Source organism: Eretmochelys imbricata, chromosome 16 (assembly GCF_965152235.1).
Source record: "Eretmochelys imbricata isolate rEreImb1 chromosome 16, rEreImb1.hap1, whole genome shotgun sequence".
Classification (NCBI taxonomy): Eukaryota; Metazoa; Chordata; order Testudines; family Cheloniidae; genus Eretmochelys; species Eretmochelys imbricata.
In genome coordinates, this window is record NC_135587.1 from 17,215,266 (window position 1) to 17,239,150 (window position 23,885).

General features: G+C 42.6%; 1 protein-coding gene across 1 annotated transcript in view; it reads right to left on the bottom strand.

Moving 5' to 3' along the window:
- RAPGEF1 (Rap guanine nucleotide exchange factor 1) overlaps nt 1-23,885 on the bottom strand; it is a 120,182-nt gene that overhangs the window by 95,941 nt on the left and 356 nt on the right. The gene's annotated exons all lie outside the window — the stretch shown is intronic.

Consider the following 23,885-nt stretch of genomic DNA (forward strand, 5'->3'; position numbering starts at 1 on the left):
TCCATAGTAAGGGAGAGACAGGAGAGGGGCCATGAGCTGTCCACAAAACCCTGGGGAAAAGGGGAACACAGAGCTCTGGGCAAGCGTGGAACAGGAGATCCCAGTATGTGTGGAAGGGGAAACAGAACACACCCATCAGCTTTAACCAGGACTGTGACTGATAGCAACCATTAACACATTCCAGCATAACATCCCCATCTCAGCTCTGCTCATGGATAACATACAGAGCTTGGCCTACATGAGCAACGAGATGTGCCGCTCTGTAGTTATTTATACTGTGATAACACCCAAAGGTCTCAATCAGTACTGATGCTCCATTGTGCTAGGCACTGAACATATAGAAGGACACAGTCTTTGCATCAAGGAGCTTACAATTTAATGTAAGAATGCTAGCAAATAAAATCCACTCCTGGACGAGCTGCAGAACTTTGTAATAGAAGGAATACATTTCTATATTACATGTCTTTTTAAGTCTCCACTGGATTGCCTCTAAGCAGATGCACCACCTGGTTTACAAATAAATCTTAGAGGCAAGGACAAATATTATATAGAATCATACATGTTTAAAACTATCATAAGAATGATTTAATTATCCATAAGGATCATTATTTCTAAGAGTTTCACGGCTCATTCAAAAATGAAACCAGCTAGAACTGAAACACACTGGATTTGTTGCTCTGCATTTCTCAAGTTCATAGGAAACTGAAAGAAATTACCAAAGTCATAATATGAAGAAGCCTAGACATGCACATATGTATAGATCTGTTGAGAGGCGGAAGGAAAAAGACTGAAGCAAAATATAGATGCATCTCCCAGACACCTGAAAATACTCTAATTTCCTAAAGAGCACACTAAGAAGAAATATTAAAAGAAGAAAAAAAATATTAAAAGAACTTGAAGTCTCTGACACACAAAAACCAGGAAATTCACAATCAGAGGGAGGGGAGTGATAACATATCATCCGTGTTCCAGCATCTAGGCACAGCAAGGTCTACTAGTGCAGTTCAGAAGGTGCCCTGCTCTGCTGAAGTGCTTGCTCGACCTGCTTTTAAAACACAGCTAAGTTGGACCTTTTCTGCCTCTCATTGACCTCCCTCATTATCCCATTGAAACTATGCAGTTCAGGCTGCAAAAACAATGTGAGCCAGTGTCACTTCCCAGCTTGAGCAATATGCCAAATATGCCAAATGCATGAGTTCTGTGGCATGGAAGCCATTGCATACAAAGCCCCTCACAGCAGGGCTAAGAACAGGTGAAAGACCATGAAAATGCGAGACAGGACAACATCTCTGCTGATAACAGCAGACACTGTGCTCTCTCAGAGCTGCAGCCTGGCCAGTACGGGAAGCAAGTCTTCTCTGACTTAGTTTATTACTCTTCTGTGTAACTTGTAAGCAAACAGAGAAACAGTTCCACTATTTAAGAGACATAAAATAGCAGGTTCCCTGCTTGAAATACTGATTACTGTAATTTGAAGCAACACAGAAACAGAGTACAAATTGTAAGCAATGGAATATATTATTAAAACTGGCCATTGCCCACTGGTACTAATGAGAAATTGATGGGTTACTATCTCATTTTCAAACTTTTTTTCTGGCAACCCAGTTGAAGAAAATTGTTGATGCCCGCGACCCAACGGAGCTAGGGATGAGGGGTTTGGGAGGTGCTCAGGGCTGTGGCAGAGGGTTGTGGTGTGGGGGTGAGGGCTGTGGGGTGGGGAAGAGGGTTGGGATGCGGGATGGGGTCAGGGCTCTGGGCTAGGGGTGCAGGCTCTGGGGTGGGACCAGGGATGAGCGGTTTGGGGTGCAGGAGGGGGCTCCAGGTTTGGGGGGGCTCAGGGCTCTGGGCTGGGACCAGGGATGAGGAGTTTGGAGTGCAAGAAGGGGTTCTGGGTTTGGGGGGGCTCAGGGCTGGGGCAGGGGTGCAGCGTTGGGGGCCTGGGCTTACCTTGGGCAGCTCCTGGTCAGCGGCGCAGCCAGGGTCCAGAGGCAGGCTTCCTGCCTGTCCTGGCACCGCGGACCATGCTGTGTCCCAGAAGTGGCCAGCAGCAGGTCTGGCTCCTAGGCGGAGGCACGCAAGCAGCTCCGTGCAGCTCTCGCCCACAGGCACCATCCCCGCATCTCCCATTGGCCGGTTCCTGGCCAATGGGAGGGCAGAGCCAGTGCTCAGGACAGGGGCAGTACATGGAGCCTCTAGAAGCCAGGCCTGCTGCTGGCTGCTTCCAGGGCACAGCGCGGTGTCAGAACAGGTAGGGACTAGCCCGCCTTAGCCGGGCAGCACCGCCGATGGGACTTTTAATGGCCAGGTTGGGAGTGCTGACCAGAGCCGCCGCAAGCCAGTGCCTGACATTCCGCGACCCAGTACTGGGTCACAAACCGCAGTTTGAAAACCACTACACTAGATAACAACCCAAGCTACTACAAACAAGGCAGCCTTCCACACAAGCTCAACTATCATCTACTTAGAAAGAGCTTATGGATGGTTATTCAGTAAGCTGAAGGTCTGGAGACTGAAAAATACATATATCAGCATTGTAACAATGGGTGTGAATGTAAAACTGTACAGTAGGGACTGGGTGGGAGAAGGAAACTGTTCCCCAGGGAGAAGGCAGTGTGGCAGCTCATTTACAAATGGTCTTGTCAAAAGAAAGCATTTAATTGCAAATCACAGACTAAGAAATGAGGAAGACCTTTAGAGAAATTTACTGGAGTCTCCTCCAAAAGAATGAAACACAAATCCCAACAAAGCATGTTGCCTGCTGGAGCCTGCTGCCACTTCAAGTCACCAGACCAAATGAGGCCTTGTACAGGACTCAGAACCCTAATTTTTGGTGAACATTTACACTGACATCCTCACCACTGTTTCAGTCCCTTTATGTCAGGTAAAAAGGCGAGAGTGATGTGAAGGGGCTCTGAAAGCCCACAATGTGCCTATAAAAGGATGACCTGGCGCAGGAAATGCAGAAGACAGATGTACAACTACTTTCCAATGACCTCCTCCCAAGCTCTGGCCAAGGGGATATACTAGAAGTAGGGCTGCAGTATGCACTTCTGCAGAGATTTTGGGCAGCACTGCAGCCTATAGTGTAGTTAGGGGAGGCTGCCATAACTTAGACAGGCTTCTGATCAGTCTAAATTTTGGGCCCATGGAGCAGCCCAGAATCAGAATGGCACCAAGGTGTCAAAGCCATTTGAGCCCACCCCTCCCTTGTGAGCTGCAAGCCCAGTGCTGTGCCCCTAAGAGAGACAGGCCAGAATAACACCCTTAGTATCTTATGTCAAGGGCAGGTTTATACTGGATAGTCAGATACTACCACCACTTAGTCTAACTGGCACTTTTGCAGTTCCCATCTGTTGATCTCAAGTGCTTTACAAACATGAATTAAGAGCCTCACAACTCCCTTGTGGGATACATATCTCCATTTTATGAACTGAAATGCATGGAAGTGTTTGTGTGAGAAGCAGACACCATTCTACCAAAGTAACAAGTTATGCCAGGGGTTACCAACCTGCGCCTGAGAAGGAGTGAGAATTTACCAATGTACATTGCCAAAGAGCCACAGTAATACATCATCAGCCCCGCATCAGCTCCCCCCTCTCCCAGTACCTCCCACCCACCAGCAGCCCCGCCAATCAGCACCTCCCCCTCCCTCCCTGCACTTCCTGATCAGCTGTTTCGTGGGATGCAGGATGCTGGGGGGGGGGGGGGGGGGAAGAGGAGCGAGGGCATGGCAGGCAGGCTCAGGGGAGGGGGTGGGAAGGGGTCAAGTGGGGGCAAGGCCTGTGGCAGAGCCAGGGGTTGAGCAGTGAGCACCCCCCAGTACATCGGAAAGTTGGCTCCTGTAGCTCCAGCCCCGGAGTCAGTGCCTATACCAGGAGCTGCATATTAACTTCTGTAGCCACATGTTGGCCACCCCTGAATTATGCCATAAAAACAACAAAAGTGAACAAAACAAGGGCAGAACTTAAACCCACAGTCCATTTTAATTCTCACTTTAAAGAGCTAGCACTTTCCACCGTGCAGAATAGGGCAGAATAAATCGTCACACAGTGCTCTTAAAATGTAATGCTCTATATAAGCGCTAAGCAGTAGAGTTTTATTTATTTATTTGCATCCTGCTTTGGGAAATGAACTGTATTAAAGGAAACTGGATCTGTTTCTTTAAATAAGTATTTCACTAGGACTACAAAACATATATACAAAACATACCTGCACTCATAGCCACATGATACAAGTTCTTATTCAACATCCTTTACACACAGCATCAGAGAAAGCCTTAAATTAAAAGAGAAAAGGCAAGTGCTAAGGTGTGATTTACAAAGACTGGAAAATCACTCCATGATTCAGAAGAAGATAGGGAGCAATACAAGGGTAAAAACAACCCACAACTGTAGAGAACTGCAGGGTGGAAATAACTCAAAAGCACAGTTAGGAAAGTATTAAACCGGGCACCTGAATACACCAAGTATAAGTGAAACTGTTTTTGTTGTAACCATCTATTTTTGCATACCCAGCTTCCTGACACATTCATCTTTTGGAGCAAAACTGTCTATTCTTGGTTTCTTTGGAGAAAATTTTGCATTCTTGTTCTCTTGCTGTTAGGCAAAGTGAAAGTGCAGACCGACTGGCAGCACTTTCACCACTGTGTCACCTAGATGGGGAAGTGGGTCCTGAGACCCAAGTACCCCCACTGCTGCTCAGAACTTCCCAAGCATCAGCATGACATTTACCCCATTCTCATGAGGAGATGTGAATTGCAGAAGTGAAACTGAACAAAAGAATACTGTGACCAGCATCCTAAGCAGTGGAACTTTCTGCCTACACACTGAGGACGAAAGTGCTGCATTGGCTCTACCTAAGGTAAACCAAACAGGTTTTGTACCCTAGAATGAGTCCAGGGAGTGTCCAGACTAGCCTTTACAAATGTTAACTACCTTGAGGTAAAACACATCAGGGTAGACAATCCCTTAGGAGGTTTTCTTTGCAACCATAAAGACTAGAAACTTTTATTTAAAAATGAAAGCTAAATTTTTGGGAAAAAAACAATGTCTTTATACTTGCCTCAGCTGAGTATATTTTTCCAAGTTCTACCTAAAATGCTACATTAGTTTACGTTAAAAGGCAGAGACAGGCATATCAGAATTCTGTACCCATTGTATAGAATTACAACTGTTATTTTATATTTCAGTAGTATAACATTGTATCTTTCAATAAAAACTTCCAAGCAAGTAAAAATGTGAAAGCAGTTACAGATGTAGCCGTTTAATCATATTTTGTTGCTGATCAGCTAAGGCGGTATCACTTCCTATTGATATTAAGGCTTTCCCGAAATTTTTCATATGGTTTACTCATAACAAACTAGCTGCTTGGCAACTGTTGGAATTAGTGAGTAGCTTCCTGCCTTAAAAATAATCTACATATTTCAGTGCAGAAGAGAATTTGGAAACCAGACTCTATTTAAACAATTTGCGATAGGTTTAAAGATATAAACTGGCCACATGCCAGCGGCACTCCCTTAAACAATGGTTACACCCGCTATACAGCTGAAAAAGAAATAGCTGAAAGGGAATACATTTTATACAAGTTCCCAGGGTAAAAAACATCCTACAGATGCCGGTCTGGGATTGATATTGTTCCAAATATAAAACTAATATTTTACTCTAAAAGAAAATTTCCTTCCCTGCCCCCAACAAATTCACATGAGAAAAATTCCTCCACTCTAAGCTCCCTCTTCTATCCATCTGATGTTTTATAAATAGAAAGAAATTTTGGCATTTTTTATAAAAAAAAATACAAAATACAATTGCTGCAGACCAATTTTAAAGCTTTGGTTGCAACTGCAAGTAGCATGCAATAAAGACGGTCTACCAGCTGTGGACAATTGTGAAACTCTCAATGCTGATTTTACACTAAACACAAATGTTTGCAATTTGTGCATCCTAGCAAGTCCCTGTACACAAAGGCCTTCTTGTATAGCAGTGCAGCTTACAATGCAGCCACAGTAGGACAGACTATCAGTACCAACATTATTGTTTTACTTTCATCTGTTGATTTACCCATTCCAACAAAAGACTCTTTTCAGGAATAAGCATTATAATACAGTATTGAAGTATTATTAGAAGTGTTATGATGGGTGAGTCAACAGATACAATACAAAAACATTTCTAAGGACACAGTCACACTGGTTATTTTGTAAGCTGCTCTGTTACACAAAATGATGGCCTTCATGGACATGCGCTTGCTCATGCATTCCTTAACAATTCCTGTCTATATTTCAGTCTTGCCCTTTGCTGACCACACAGCCAAATCTAAGCAAACACTTGTGTGTTGATATTTGTGCACAGATGGAAGACTAGATAAAGGGGGCACAGTCAACTTGATATTAGTCATTTAAAAAGAAAAAAGTAAGTTAGTTTCAGGCACTGCATCTAATCCTGTGCTCCTCGGCCAATTGCTGTGGTTTTACACTCACAATTTCCTATTTTTGGAATGTTCGTTCTCCCATGGTGCTGTGTGAACGACTCACACAAAACAAGAGAGGAAAGTGACTCACTAAACAAGGGGAAGATGAGAATGACTATACACAAAGTGCTGTCAAATACATTAAGCAAAAACTGTATTTCCCTCTATTCTCCATCAACTCTAGTAATCTCAGGTGTTACATGTAAGAACAGCAAGTAAACATTTCTCAGGAAAGCGTATTTTTAAATTGTTGTTATCCCTTTAATTCAAAACCACACAAAATTAATGTTTTAAGAATGAAATTACCCATTGTGGGATTATCTGCTAATCAGTTTTAATCTCGAAACAGGTGCCCCAAAGTTATAGCTAATTAAGAGTGCAATCCTGCAAAACTTTCAGCACCCCCAACTTTCAGTGAAGCCAGCGAAAGCTGACGGTGCTCAGCACCTTGTAGGATTAGGCCCTAAGGTTCATTTGACTGAAGCTCTTTCAGGAGAGCCCTGGCTATGTTAATGAATTGGCATCAGTGTACCTACAAACACCTAATGTAGACAAGTTGCATTGGCATGAGGCACCTGTCTGATATAGGAGCCGAGTTGTACCTGGATGATCTTGGTATTGGGTTGGCTGAACTTTTAAGTAGCCCATGTGGGGTAAGGTGGAAGCACCTAAACCAGAGGTGGGCAAACTACGGCCCGCAGGCCACATCTGGCCTGTCCCCTGAGCTCCCAGCCGGGGAAGCTACCCCGGGCCCCTCCCCTGTTGTCCCCCCTCCCCCGCAGCCACGCTGCCGCACGAGCAGCACGGCTTGTGCCCGCCCACCTCCCAGGCTTTCCAACAAGCCTGTCCTGATGCTCTGAATGGCCTGGTAAGGAAGTAAGGGAAGGGGGGGTCAGGAGGTCCCGGGGAGCAGTCAGGGGACTGGAGGTTCAGGGAGGGGGGCAGTCATGAGACAGGGAGTGGGCGGGTTGGATAGGGGGTGGGGTCCTGGGGGGGGGCAGTTAGGGACGGGGGGTCCCAGAACAAGAAGTGTGTGTGCGGGGTGGGTGGATGGGTCAGGGGTCCCGGGGGGCCTGTCAGGGGGCAGGGGTGTGGATAGGGGTCGGGGTGGTCAGGGGACAAGGAGCAGGGGGACTTACATAGGGGGAGGGGTCCCGTGAGGGGGCAGTCAGGGGACAAGGACCAGGGAGTTGGATGCGTGGGAGGTTCTGAGGGTGGCAGTCAGGGTGTGGATGGGGGCCGGGGCCAGGCTATTTGGGGAGGCACAGCCTTCCCTACCCGGCCCTCCATACCGTTTTGCAATCCCGATGTGGCCCTCGGGCCAAAAAGTTTGCCCACCCTGACCTAAGCTGATGCTGGCACCACCTTGTGGCAGGTGCCCAGTACAGGAACTTGCTGATTTAGGCTCCAAATCCAAAAAGGTAACGAAGTGGCATCCCAAGGGCATCTCCTCCTAAGACCGGGGCATCGTTTGTAACCCCCCGGGGATAAATGCAAACCAAGGGCTGTGGTACTACTCCGGGGGGGCTGCCCCTCCAACTTGATGTTGGTGCCGGCTGGGGAGGTCGAGGTCCTCAAAAAGGAGAGGGATGCTAGCGGACAAGTGGCGGCGCCTAGAGACTTTCCTAGTGTAATGATTGGCTCCTGCTGTGGTGGGAGCCCCCAAGAATTTGCAAAGGACCACTTGAGTGACTACACTTGGCTGTTTTCTGGAGGAGAACCTTGGATATAATTTGACTAAGAGATGTGACCTGGTTAAAACACATACCACGTGTCCTTGCCTTTTTCCACACAGTGAACACATCAAACACTCAACACAGAAACGCTGCACTCACATGAGGCATGGTTTACACCAGTGCCGCTTACTTTGGTATGCTGCCAAATTAAGCAGCACCCATGTAAATCCTGCTTTATGCCAATGCAGTGCATCTACATTAGGATTTGTGCAGTGTGCATTTCCTTAATATCCACAGGGCGTTAATTTAAAAGCGGGCGGGTGGGATGCCTCACAAACTACTATGCAGATACTTTTTCACACCATGATTATACACAGCAAGATGCATAAAGCCCAGAAAGTATGAGAGAAAGAAGGACTAGGACGCCAATATTTCCCACAAAATACACATCTAGAAGGTGGTTGGCATTTCTCTTAAACGAAAATGCTGGGTCACAATCGTGACTACAATTCTACAAATGTATCGGTCACAGACAAGCGTGCAATGTGTGATCAAGTGAATCAAATTTCTAACCATTGCAAGTCTTTCCCCTCCTACCTACTGCATCTCATTCTTCCACTACAACCCTGCCTCATCTAGGAAAGCATTTTGTTGTCTGTAATCCACTCATTTCCTATGAAAGGTGTTAGTTTCATTCACGCACCCACGCTGTGTACAAACATGTAAATCATTAGCATTCCCATCTTGCCGAGTAGACAACCCCTCTCTGGAGGGATTTCACAATGAGACGTATTCGCAAAAAGAAAAGGAGTACTTGTGGCACCTTAGGCACTCCATTTGTAATGATCTCTTTAAAAAAATATCCAGGCAGACAAACTGCCTCCCCCGTTTGGTCCAAGAGCCAAGACAATTACTGAAAGCCTGTGACTTGCTTCAGTAAACACAGCAATGTGATGATTCCAAACTGATCTGTCTTATTTTCTGTGCGGAGAGCTATGTAAAAATGACAAAAATATTAAAAACCTCAACTGTATTTCCTCTGCCAAGCAAAATCTTGGAAGCTCTGGCCAAAACCACTTTTTTCACCCATCACATGGGTTGATTTTCCGGAGATTCTTCAGCTGGCAAGATCCAAACGGAGTGAAATTCACAACTCTAACTGGTTAAAAATCTTTGGGAAGCACAGGTCTTTTAAGTTCCTTCTGGGTTTTTAGGAGAGTCTAAGCATCATGGCCTACAACAGTCTTGACAGACAGAGAGACAAGGCAGGTAGGTCTGTCTTCTCTTTCCCTAACCAGCGAAGTGGCACCTTGTCTTCTCTAGCACCTTGTCCCGGTCAACAGCACAGTCAAAAACACTCTGCCAGAGGGCACGAAATGGTGAGACTGTGGGGGAGGCAGCACAAGAAACTGCACGGTGTACATTTAATAAGAAAGCTGAAACTTTTCTATCAGGTTTAATTTGTTTTACTCTGACAGTATTGACAAATGAGTAATGAAAACCTTGCTGCAGTCAAAGGCTCTTCTTCACAGCAGCACCAGCTAACAAACTGCAACCGCAGCTACATCAATACCCAGGAATTTAAGAGATGGTGTCATTACGAACTAATGAGGGTTGGGGGGAAAGAAGTGAAACAGGAGTTTAAGACTGTTCAAACAAACAAAGATCTTTCTATGCCACACCAACACAAAACAGCTCTTCCAGTTTCACATCGAAAACAAATCCATGGCATTTATACCATGGAGCACTAGCATTCCCATCACAGTGTCACATGATTATAGTGACAGGTTTCAGAGTAGCAGCCGTGTTAGTCTGTATTCACAGAAAGAAAAGGAGTACTAGTGGCACCTCAGAGACTGACCATTTATTTGAGCATAAGCTTTAGTAAGCTTATGCTCAAATAAATTGGTTTGTCTATAAGGTGCCACTAGTACTCCTTTTCTTTCTATGATTATCGTGGTGGCTGAAACTTGGTAGATTAGGCGGTCAAAAGCCTTCAGACATCACATACTTAATTTGAGAAGTATTCAAGGAAAAAAGCAAACAAAAGTAAATAAGGGTCAAGTTTGTTAGCTGTACATACCGGACACACTAGAATGCTGGTAGCCCATGCGTGAATCTCATTTTGCAGTTATTCTCCATGGGCACCAGACTCTGTAACATACACCAGAATTTTCTACAAGGAATTACTGTTTTTCAGCAGCAATCTTAACAAAATTTGGGCACAGAGACTAGTTTCTCCTAAAACACGGTTTCATTTGATGCAGGAAATGTTTTGAAGCTCAGTAGTGGAACCGCTGATTGTCTGGGTGACCAAACATTAGTAATCTTGGATCATGTCATTTATAACAGCCATAAATACACAGACAACTCAAGCAGTATTAAAACAACCATACCAGTGGTCAACCTAGCTTTCAAACATAGCTTTTGTTACTCTTATGCACCTCTGTACCCAGAGAACCTCAAGGTTTATAGATTCGTTAATCTGCTCAGCTGTCAGACACAATTCTCTTGAACCTTCAAACAGAACAGAAGGAAGTATACAATATATATTCAGGTCACTACTGTGAACATGGGCAAGGAGGTGGTAATGCTGGAGAACTGTCAGGTAAATATATTTTTCCTGTGTGGCTATATCTAGTAAAAAGCCACTAAGATCTAGATGGCTTATGCCAAGGATGCAAGTTAGACCAGACCAGTCTTTGGTCAGAATGATGAATTTTAATCCTTAACATCCTGGCATTTCCCAAGCTTCCAACCAAATGAAAAAACTTAGAGAAACGTGTACCTACATATCACTTATTGTACATCTGCTGTCTCCAAGGAGGTACTAAGTATTACTGTGAAATATTCTCATAAGAGTTAAGGTCTGGTGAAAAAAGATGTAAATCAGGACAAAAATCTAAGTGAAAGAGCTACCAATATACACATATAGAATTTGGATAATTGCTTTCACCTGAGTCCAAGATTAGAAGAAAAAACATTCACCTAAGTGATTTTTTTTCTTGTATTTTTCACTGCAGATTTTAAACAAACTCCCTTTTTAAAGAACTGTTAAGAGCACATTGGCCTGGCAGGTTTTTCCCAGGATACTTCAGCTCTATATTTTAAGTGCAGCACATAACCCAATCTCTTAGAGCAGAGGTTCTTTTCCTTTCTGAGCCTCCCCCGACACCACCATGAAACTCCATACTTGCCTGTGCCACAATAACTGGTTTTCTGCATATAAATCCAGGGACAGCATTAGGGGTTAGCAAGCAGGACAATTGCCTGGGGCACGAACTACATTGCTCAGGCTTCAGCTTCAACCCCAGGTGGCGGGGCTCAGGGACCTGGGCTTCAGCCCCATGTGGTGGGGCTTCGGCTTTCTGCCCTGGGCCCCAGAGAGTCTAATGCTGGCCCTGCTTGGAGGCTCCTCTGAAACCTGCTCAAGAGGGCCCCAGACCTCTGGTTGAGAATTACTGTCTTCGAGGACATGGATGAGACTGATGACACACACACACTATTTGCCAGTGGTATAGTAACCTTTCAGTCTGGCGTTGAGTCATCCCTTGCTGACGGAGGGGGATATTTTGTTTCTCCTTAGTCTGAACAGCACAAGGGAGATGACAGTTTGTGTAAATACTAACCACACTGATATTGAGCAAACGCTTTGCTGCCCATAGGTTTTTCTTTAGCTGTCTCTGTAGCAATTTGCATACAACACAGTTTTGTTCGGGGTTCTTTTTGGTCTTCCCCACTTTTTTTTCTCCCCTAGAAAGTCAGGTAACAACACTTACAGTGGCCACCACACTCAAGCAGCACTGTGTTTTTCTTTGTGCCAAAAGAAATATAATGCAAGCCAAACTGTGAGAGGCAGAAATAGAGGAATGTCCTGACCATTTCCAGTTTAGCCAGACAAGTGTGTAACAAGTGGTTTGCTAAATTAACTTGTTCACACTAATTATTACTACGTTAGTAAGAAATCATAGCCCCAAGGAATCATTAAAACCTACAACTACACCTACAACCCACAGGATACCAAGGACAGAAATAGGTGACTAAAAGACTAAACCCTCAAGTTACAGCTCAAATGCTTTCCCACCTCCACTTACTCTATTCGGGTTCTTATACCGACCGGGCCAATCAGTATGGTATCTGAGCCCCACTTAAGCCAGTTTCATTGAAACAATACTGAATCCTCATTTCAGACATACCTGCCTTGCTAATCTATTTGAAAATGTTTCAACACAGGAAAAAAGTGTTGTAGCTGTATAGCTATAATAATAGCCAGAGAAACAGAGGTCTTATTCAACCAATTTAAGTCAGAAGAAAACATAATTGGCTAAATCCTACAAGCCTTAGATGGCAAAGTCCCCATTGATCTTGATGGGAGTTTTGCCTGAGCAAGAACAGCAAGATTTGGCCCAATAGCTTAAAGGTAGTCTCATAATAATTGTCATACATCAGCCCTCAATTGCTCTTTGTTGTTATTGACATTTTCCGCCTCACTCCTTGTAAGTATTATTAAGCACATGATCTCAGTAAGCTATTGTTTCTTAATTTATGTTTCTGTTAGTTTGTTTTATTTATTTTGGATTCCATGGTTTTTCTGAACAAAAATTGCTGGAAAGTTTCCAAAGAATCTCAAATGTGATCCACTCAGTGTTTCTGTGAAACACTCAGAAAATGTTTCTGCTAGAGGCCCGTCTGTTGGACAGTTGGGTTGCTGCTAGCCTCAAGTGTGGAATTTTGCTGCTGTAGGAGAATTTGATGACCCATCCCCCCAGGAAAAAATTCTGACAATTCTAGGAATCTGACAGGCTCTGGGAATTTTTAGACTGAAGACCCTGCATATATATATCTGGATATTTCAGACCTGGTCTACACACAAAGTTGTGCCAGTCTAACTTAGGCTAGGTACACATTACAGCTTAGGTCAATATAAGTTATGCTCCCTGAGCAATGTAAATTACACCGATCTAAGCACCAATTTGGACAGCTATGCCAGTGAGAGAGCTTCTCCCATTGTCATTAGATTAAAACATCCACACTAGCAGTGGTACAGTGGCACAGTTGAACTGCTATAAGCTCTGTAGTGTAGCCATAGCCTAAGGGTGGGATTTTACACCCATTTAGTTAAATTGGTGTAATTTTGTCCATGGATGCTGTTGAATCAATTTAAACCTGGTTTATATCAGTTCACCTTGTATCAGTAAATTTACAGGCACAAGGTAAATCAACAGAACCAATTTTAAACTGATGTAAGTGTACCCACAGAGGAATGACTTTACCTGGGGAATAAGGAGGAGCTGATGAGCTTCCAAGTAACAAAGAACCTATTTCCACCCAAATCTTCCTAGGCTTGTCTATATATAGAAATTGCACCAGTTTAAAAAACAATTTAAATTAAAGCAGTGCAACTCCATGTGGACATTCTCATATTTGTTTAAAACTGGTTATGATTGGGTTTATTTCACACCTGTGAATTTACCAAAGCAAGGTAAACCAATTTAAATCAGGTTTAACCTGATTTAAGAGTGTCCACACAAAGCTGCACCACTTTAACTAAACAAGTATAAAAATCACACCTTTAGTTAAACTGGTGCAGCTGTGTTTAGTCCAAGCCTTCACAAACAAAAACATAGGAGGAAAATATTTGAAACATATTACATATAAGCAGGTTTCTCTCTGAACACATAACAATGAAAGTTTTCCACAAGGAGTCAGTGGTTCTTTAAAGGGGCACTGTCAGCTTGAATATTTTGAAATTGAATAATTAAAAAAAAAATCCATTCTGATAGAGCATCTGTTTTAAACCGTGCTTCTTGAAATGTTTCTTAAATTCCTTTAAAATACTTTATAAGGGTTCTTCCGTTTCCCTGGGCATCATTAATGCATTTTTTCAGAAAGATGAAAACTTAAGATTGATTAAACATGCACACACAAAAAAAGGAGGGGGAGCTTTATGTAATTTCAGTGTAAACAGTCTGGCACAATGAAATCAACAGAACCTGTGAGAACTCAACACTGCCAGGGATCAAAACCAAAGTGTGCAAACTACATGAAGATGTAGAGGAAGCTGCCTGCATCGTGCCACACCACATACTCCATAATCCATTACATTTATCTTCACAGTAGCTCTGTTAAGTCCACAAAGTCCCCCAAATGACAAACTCTGGCTAATGTTGGTGTAACGCCAATAAAAAGGCACAGTCATCACTTCAGCAGACTTTTGTGTTTCAAATAGTATTGTGCTACTTGCCAAAGTCCACATTTAAGAACACTGAAAGGATTCACAGAACACTATCATCTGGACTTGGTAGGAATGCACTGTAAAACCAGAGCTAAAATATTGATCTTGCCCTAAGCCCTTTATTGCATGACACTTATGTTCAGGAAACTTTCTAAATATGGAGTACATTCCTCAGGTTATTTTAACACCACTTGTACAGCAGGGACTGGGTGGTTTGGTAGATTAGAAGACTCATCAGAAAAAAGTCCTAAAAGATTGGAGGATAAAACCACATATGCCACACAATTTAAAGGCAGTATTAAGAATCAGGCTGATGAGTAAATAAGATGATATTGTCCGCAAACTAGAGGTTAACAGCCGTAAAACCGCACATTAGGTGCATTGGTCAAATTCTATAATGATACATGTTACTTTCTCAAACATTCAAGACTGCAGCATCCAGTCACTAACTTTACAATCTACATGTGTTATGTATGTTTCAGAAACACATTCACATGACAAAAACTTAAGATTTAACTTAAGATTTGTACATGTACGAAATAAGTTAATGTCTCAACTGTGGAGAAATTTGAATCCCTTATATACTGTTTGAAAGGTATTTTGAAATAAATTACAAAATAATTGAAACAGGAGTAATTATATTGTGTTATTTTGACAAATAAAATATGCAGAATTTTTAGGCACAGATTTCCCCAGGAGTATTAAATCCACTCACTGCAGGACTTGAGTTCCATTTCTATCTGGAGACATGAGGAGTATCTCATCTGCAGTCTTTCAAAAAGGTCCCGTCTACAATACAAAATGGAATGTGCTTTCCCATGTTGGGGTACAATCATATTGTAACATGGTCTCCTTCAATGGGAGTACTTTGTAGAGAAGACAGGCCCTTAGTATTTCTCCCTTAACATAACAATGCACGAGTGTTTCATCAGTTGCACCTGCAGCGCTACCAGAGCCCTGACCTGGATCACATAATGTATGACAGTTTCAAGGCATTGGGAAACCCCTAACATGCATGAGCATAGATCCTATTCCTGGGAAAATGAAGCAAGATGCTGGAAAATGTTGGACTGTTAGAATACCATGAGTCTAAGCCCCTGCACCATGCCCTCCCCTTTCCCAGGTCACCCACATTGAACTGACCATCCTCCTTGGTAGTTAAGGGGAAATAAAAAGGTGAAAGAAATATGCAAGTAGGAAGCTGCCCAAGACAGAGACAATTCTGACAGTTTAGCTGCTTATAGGTCAGATACCATAATACTTGAAGTCACTTAGCTAGATTTGACATAACATGAAGTGACAATGTAAAACTGATTCTCCCACACATATTATATGTCAGAGCTCCCATGATACTACAGTCAATGAATGTTCAGATACAGACTATTAATGCTCCCTTTCCTGAACATCTGTTACACTTCCCTGTCCCCATCCACTTCTACCTGGAAACACTACCTCCCCAGGTCCAGCAAAGAACAGTGGTAGCAGTGGCAACAACCATGAATGGATTTAACATCAAGGGATAATGTTAACAATGAGGGGCTGTATGAGTGAACTACAATACAATATAGAGGAACTGGAATTCATCTCGTCTATGGGGAGGCTTCATGTGCTGGGTGAGGACAGTACTGCTGTCTCAAGTAAATGAAATCTTGTGTAGACGCATTTTTCTATAGGCAAAACTATAAACAGTGTTCAGAAATATCTTTTAAGAGTACAGACTGCAGCACTGGTATTTCAGGAGTAAAGTTGCCAGGCTGTAGTAAAATGGCAGTTTGTATGGCAGTACTGGAGAATGTTCCTGGGGCAGCATGCTCCCAACTGTGAAAATCCCATTTTACCTATAACAGATGACACAGAAAACTTATATTTAGATGTAAATAAAGATACATTCTGTCAGGAGTTCATGTATGCTCGATTCATCCCAGCAGTTCTGACCAAATCCACTAGCACAGCACCAGACCGAAAAAAAAAAATCAAATTAATGGAACTGTCAGGCCAATTTATGCCCCAAAATTAGGTTCTATAAAATCAAGATTACACAAACTAGCATGAACAGAAACATTTCCATGGGGTTTTTGACATTTATTTTGTCTGCAATTGAAACTGTTTTGTTTTTTTTTAAAGGAAATAACATTCTCCTACAATATTTCCAACCCAAATGTTAAAGGTTCCTGCTAACATACAGAAACTAGAAACAGAGAGTGACTAGAAGCTGATTAGTCTATTATTTTCATTGTCTGAAATGAAGTTCAAAAAGTAGTGAAGCATCAATAGTTACAGGTAGAATGGAGAGAAAATGAAGGATCATCATATCGAGTATGGAAAGCTGTATGAATAATATTCGTCTTGTGCCTGCATAGGACTTTTTACTAGAAGTAGGCTCTGCTGGAACTGGTCTGGAAGACCAGACACTCTGTAACACTACATAGCTGGCTACCACCTTAGAGTCTCAGCTACACAGAGACTGGTGATGAGTGTCAAGTGCCACCCTTTTTGGATGACAGTCAAATACTGTCACTATGTCTCACACACTGCCTTTGTTGCGATGGCTTAACCATGGTATTGTTTACTGATGTAACTAGAGCAACCTGAGCTGAACAGACCAACCAGATTTGAGCCTGAAAACTCACTGCTGACACCAGAACAGCTAGCCTGATTTAACCAAACCAGGAGCTAAGAAAGAGTCTGCAGAAAAATCTAATCACAGACAAAAGGGAGAAGGGTGTCCTAAAGCACTTGGGAACCCCCTTCATGGTATTACATTACTGCCCAGAGGTCCCAAACAGAACTGCAGCCTATTGTGCTAGCCATCATGCAAACACAAGGTAGGAGACAACAGTCCCTGTCTTGAAAAGCTTAGGACTGGTCTATGCACAGTTTTTACTCCCAGGATAACTATTTCTGTCAGGGGTGCGATTTTGTACAGAAAGAGTTATATCAATACAGCACCAGCACAGTGGGGTTCTGGTCGATGACTTGGGTTCTTGGGGCTACAGTAATACAAGTAACAACAACAACATCATCATCATGATGGATGCAGTTATACCGGTATAAAGCTGCTTTATCCCACTATAGCTTATTCCCCTTCCTGCCTAGGAATAAGCTATACCAATAGAAGTACCTTTACATTGGTATAACTGCATCCACACTTGGGGGTTTGTACCAGTCCAACTATATCAGTACACTTAAAGCGTTGCAACTTGTGTGTGTAAACAAGTCCACAGAGACTGAATTTCACAGGACAGGTATAAAACAATCAAAAGCTGCCAATGTTCAAAAGGTAAAGGATAATATTAAAGCATTGAATTACGAATGAAACTACTTTCAGTAGGAAAACCATTTGCTGCCGATGTTTGAGAAGCTGAGAAATCCCTTTGCTTGCATATCTGTGAAGGTTTTTTGTAGCTAATGCAAAGCCATCATGGAAGTACACTGGCTATTTAAATGAAAAGATTCATTTCAGTACCAGGCAACAGTGCATATAAGAGGTCAATGGGATTTAACTTCTTTGCTAATTGGCACTGGCTCTACTACTGCTGAAACTCATGAGCATTAGCTTCTGAAAAAAACCCTATGGGTAATTGGCTAGGGAAAATGGAACAAATTAAGGCCTCTGCATTTATCCTAACTATGTAAGATAGTCAACGGGGGAAAAATGAAGGCTATTAAGTCACCTTGCCTGTGGCTATCACATGTAATTTATTAGCTTCTCGTGTACATGGAAACTGCATGGTTTCTGGTGTTTTATCTGGCACAGAACAAGAGTGATGTGTTCCATCATTTCACCTTCATTGCTGTACAAGGATGTTTTAATTAGTTCCGTCTGCCACCTTTCAATAGCAGTAGAGGGGAACATCAATGAATCCGCTGGAACATGAATAGGCAATGAGAGCTTTGGATTCAATCTGATTAGCCACTGGATGCCATTCCTACTGCCAGATAATAAAATACAAACATTTCTCTGGCTGTGAATAAAGAACTTCTTTAAAACAAAATTCAGAAATGGATCAGGTTTTACACTCACCTCTGCTTTACAATACCACCATTAGCACAGCTGCAGTTAAGATGCTGTGAGATTCTCTGTAAGCCCTCATTTTTTAGCAGGTTATAAGTCAACTGTAAAAATTCATTTTGCCACTTCTGTATACAGATTCTCAGCTCAGAAGCAAATGTTACACATTAAAGAGATAATACACAGGGCAAGTTATCGTTTCCTCTCAGTTTTTAGGGTCTTTCCTAACTTCCATATACAAAGATGATCCTATACCATTGGAAATAGCATGAGGTGCACCTACTAATGCAATAGACATAGTAGTCACTAGTGTACTGATGGAAGTACCAACTGCAACTCAAAGCTTTTAAATGAAAAACTGAAGCCCCAAGGAAACCTATAGCATAGCCACAACTTGAATCCCTAGCACCAGAGCAAATGTCTTCTTTCACTCATGCAACAGACTGTAAAAACTCAAGCTGGTGCTGATAAATGACAAGTCTATTATACATGGGGAATGTTTTTGCAAATGAAGCTGTGGGCCTAGATGAGACAGATTTGTGCCGTGTTCTTGATCAAAAGTAAGCTTTCCATATTCTCTCTACTTGCCAGGAGGAGGAGAACAAGAGCCAGTGAGACCTACCGCAGGCACCTGTGGGATTACACCAAAAGATATATTTTTGGATTCACTGAAATTCAGTCTCACTTTGTTAGAGAACACAAAATGATTGCCCACACCCAGAAAATAAATTTAGCAATTGTTTCCAGTTTCAATTTTTTAGTTGATTAAGTCACAATCCAGCTGCCTCGCATTCCACTGGACTTCAGCTGTCTTTTTCCCCTGCCCACTCCTTTCTTATAACCATTATGAGCATCTCAATCATGCTCCAGTGAGCCCGCAGGCTACATTTTTTAACAGTGTAGTTTTGAAGCCATGCTGTTTTCAACACCCATCAAGCTTACACCCAACATCTTTAAAAAATGTGAAACACTCTTTGTACCAAGCTCTCTGGGAAGTGTCAAGTCATAATCTTTGCCTTGTATCTCTACAGCCTGACTCTACACACAACTAAGCAAGACTTTTTAATAGAAACTTAATTTTCAGTAAAATGTCTGTATGACGACAACATGGGAATGGAATTCAATGAAGATTGCAGGAGATGCTGAAAGTGTGAGTACTGAAAGATACCAACTGATCAGCCTTCCTGACAATGAACTGAGTCCATACAAGGATGCAGGCAGTGGAGAGCGTTTAATCTCCAGTTTCCAGGTCAAGACATTTCATCAGAAGATTATTACTTTGTTCAAAAGCCACTAATCTGGAAAAGGGACATTATGTCGGTCAAATGCAGAACTTCTAATTAAATTGAAAGTCTTCCTTCATATCTGAGAACTTGGTACAGTGGTGGAAACAGAGACAGACATCTGCCCAACAAATCACCTAAATACAATTCAGTACAACGTGGAAGGGACTGTGGAAGACTATATTGATATGAAAATAAGGAGTCAACATGGGATAATTTCCAGATTCATTGAATGATGAAGATATGACTAAAGGTAGAAGAGTCCTTGATAGTTTTGACTTTACTTTTCAAATTATCTAACAGGCAAAAAACTAACGTACTGAGAAATTTCATAATACTCCACCATTCAAATATGCACAATTCAACACGTCATAAGTCAATGTGAAAGACTCTGGCTGAACAATAAAGTTCCCATCAGGATGTATAAATTCTTGCCAGTTGCATTGTGTTATGTCTTTTTATTTAACTATTTCCCATAAGAAAAGTTATCTTGGAATTTCCTGTAGAAGTTTATGCTGACAGTTTAAAAAGCAGGAGATTTTACAGCTTTACTAAACTAATTAAATATATAAGAAAGAGCTGAAGACAATGATGTTTGATGCCTTGGTCTTCTGTGAAAAAAATACCTGCAGTCGGCCACTGAGCTGAGCTAAAGTTTTCATGCCCACCAGACAACACAATGGCCACAAAGCAACTTGTATCTATACCCCAACAACCCGCTTCTGAAAAGACAGATGTATAGAGGATGTTAAAGAGCTTCCTAAACAATGTTAAGGTTAAGAATTTAAAAATGCATGGAAGACAACAGTAACCTGGCATATAGCTTCATTCAAACTATTGAAATCCATGTTTTCTAATAGAGAGACCATCAAATGGACCCTGTTCACAGGGAAATTTTTGATTTCTAGGCCAAGGTTTGATTGCGTTTTATTGCTTTCTCTTTTCCCATAGATTTGAAGGATGCAGGATAATTCAGCTCCCTGGAGTCTGTGATCCACCAGATAAGTAAGTTCACGAATTCATCCCTGGTAATGAACAAATGAAGCACAGTCTGCAGCTTTTTCGTCTCTTTCACAGCAACCCCTTCTGGATTTTAGATCAAGACTGCAACACTGACTAGATCAATGGGGTGAAGTGGCACAGGGTCTGGAATGGTGGTGTAACATCGGGAATACTTGCAACAGACTTCATACAAATAAAAACTAAGGCAACCCTGAGAATTACTGTAACTATTCACTGAAAGTCAAGGTTAAAAGCTGCAAACACACAACTGGAGAAAGGAAGAGAAGATAATTTAATATGTATTTCCAATCTGAAATGGAGAACATAGAGGATTGCTTTAAGTATTGGAGAGTTACCTGATTTGAGCCTAAGGGATGTGGGAAATCTAATGCCAGTAAATTGAATGTATCATCATGCGCCGCATTGCCACATGGAACCCCATGATCCTATTTCATTCACTAGTGGTACTGACAGACTCCAAACAGAGCCTTGTCCACCCTTCCTTGGCCAACTGGATGGCAGCTATTATCTATTATTGTTTCTTACTAATTTTTATTAAATCCTATAGCTTAATGGTTTCTGGGATAGATAACATCCTCTTATATCAGATAGAAGCAGGACCCCCGCATACTGCCAAAGGTAAGATATGCTCTCTTTTTTTTCCAGCCAGACTGGAGATATGTTCTCTCCCTCCCACTCAGTATGGATAGTTAGAAAGTCATTCAAAGCCTAAGCCAGCTTTGAAGATACACAGTATCATTCCTTACCTGGCAACTTCATATTTAATTTGCAACATAAATGGATCCACCGTATATTGGCATTCTCATAAGAATGTCTACAGTGAAAGATGTATACAAAGTGCAGGCTATAGCCCCCATGGCACCTGCTATATGGTTCTGTATTTCAGTGTATCTTTAATCTGCTATTGTACACTTTGCAATAGGGTAGGGATAAAATTTCTCTCCAATGTCACAGACTATGTTTATTAGGTGACAGTACTGATTAAACTTATGCTGATTATAACACATACCCTCCCCACCCTCGGTACCATGAGGTAAATATTACTTAAGTGGCTGGCCCCTAAGTCTCCTGGTTTGACTTAGAAGTGGAGTTTCTATCAAAGAGCGTTTCCTTTGAGAAATGGAACTACAAACAGTTAAAGGACAATTTCACAGAGTTATGGCTTCCCTTACCGAGCAAACTGCCACAACAATACGTGTCTGATACAGACAATCTCCTGAATGTTTCTGCACAAAGTCTTCACCCACTGCATTCTCACAATTGTACAAGCTACAGTACTTGCACAGGGCCAGGATCCTGAAAGATGCTCTGCGCTCGTCAGTGGATGCTCAGCACATTGCAAAGTCAGGCTCATAGCTTGCCTGGCATCTGCGTTTTACACAATATGGTTGGCCTCTGGCATAAGCAGGTGCCAATTCCTTTGGAGCTGACCCCATATCTATGCATGCTAACATTTTCAAATCTTACCTAGTTTATCTGGGATGAACAACAATGATATACTAATAAACATTTTTAAAGTATATGCAGGATTCCAGAGTGTAGCATTTTGCTGTAATGCTATGGGAGAAATCCTAGGGAAATCTTGCATGGATTAATATATGATATTTCTGCAATCACATTTGTCCTATGATGCAATGCACACTAGTTAGACAGTAACTTAGTGCTGAGACATGTCCCCCACCCTATGTACTGTATTTAAAAGATGGCTAGCAGGCAATTACACTCACTTATTCCTTGGGGCCGCTCCAGAACCATATCACAGGAAAATGCATTCTGATGCAAGACAGCTCAGAAGCCAGAACAAAATGAATCTGAATGATCAAAAACCAAAATCACTGCCACCAACTTTAGCTCCTTTGCTAAAACGATACTGCCTAGCCAAAGGCTACTGAACATGAATACTATACTCCTCACACACACACTCCCCTACTGTACCTTCCCTACAGGAAACTGTCTAGCTATTCCTTAAAAAGAAAAACACAACTCTAATTTTTCTTGCTAATTAAATGCAGCATAATTAAACTAAATACACTCACTGTTTAATTTGCAATTCACTAATTGAATCTTTAAATATACCACCCACACTACATGGAAAAGCAGGGGGCATTCAGCCATCTCAAGTGATAACTGAGAACCTGACATGATTTCCAGGAGTACAGAGACAATATGATTCATGTGTAAGTATTTTTCATTTATGTATCCACGTTTAGAACAGGAAGAGCATCTTCCTAACTGCTCATTGTACTGCAGTCACCCCAGCCTGACTCCAGAGCTTTGCAAAGAGGATAGGAAAAAGTGAACGAGTTCTCCCTGAAATATGCCTACAGACTCATTTTTTCTCATCTGATTACCAACAACAGAAAAGTTTAGTAACTTACAATTAATTGTGTGTAGGCCACAAACTTCACAGTGCCACAGGTTTACAGACTGTTAAATTCAAATGACTGTAAAAGTGCCAGGGTGTGCAAAACAACAGAGAGACACAGAGAAATAGATTAGAAGATATTTATGAAATAGTCCTGACGTTCTCACCAGAGAGGAAGTGAGTGAGTAATTCCATGATAACCAAAAACTCCTATGCTTAAACTCTGTACCCTTCACTTTTTTTAAAAAAAACCATCATCTTAATACAATTTTTAAATCTGTTCTTATCAGGTTCAGTAACCTTTTCTGGGACAGCCCTATACCAGCAGTACAGAAAAGAGATCTAGAGACCAAGGTAAATATCTTGCCAGGAGGGTGCTTTCAAAGGCACAAGCCACGCGGGGTTACTCTACGATGGGAGTGACCCACAACACAAAGGTAACAGAAGCAAGAGGCAGAGCAGGGCCGTTAACCCCGGAGACCGCCGAGGGAGGGACGCAGCGTTGGGACAACAGCTCATTCGGCGGCGGGGCAGGCAGGGCTGAGCACGCCGAGATCCGACCCCTGACAGGAGACTTCCCACCGCCAGCTCGTCCCCCTGCCGGCCTGCGCGGCAAATACACAGCCCGCAGAAACACGAGCCCTAACCCGAGCGGACCGCACCGCACTGCGGCCCCCGGCGCCACGGATGGGGGGTCCCCAGCCCTGGCCCCTCCCCACCCCTCCCTGGCTCGCTGTCCCTTCGCCTCAGTCACGGCCAGCGGCTCCCCAAGGCTCGACCCCCGCCCCACCTCTCCTGCCCCCCGCGGGCTCCACCTGCCCCGCTGCCC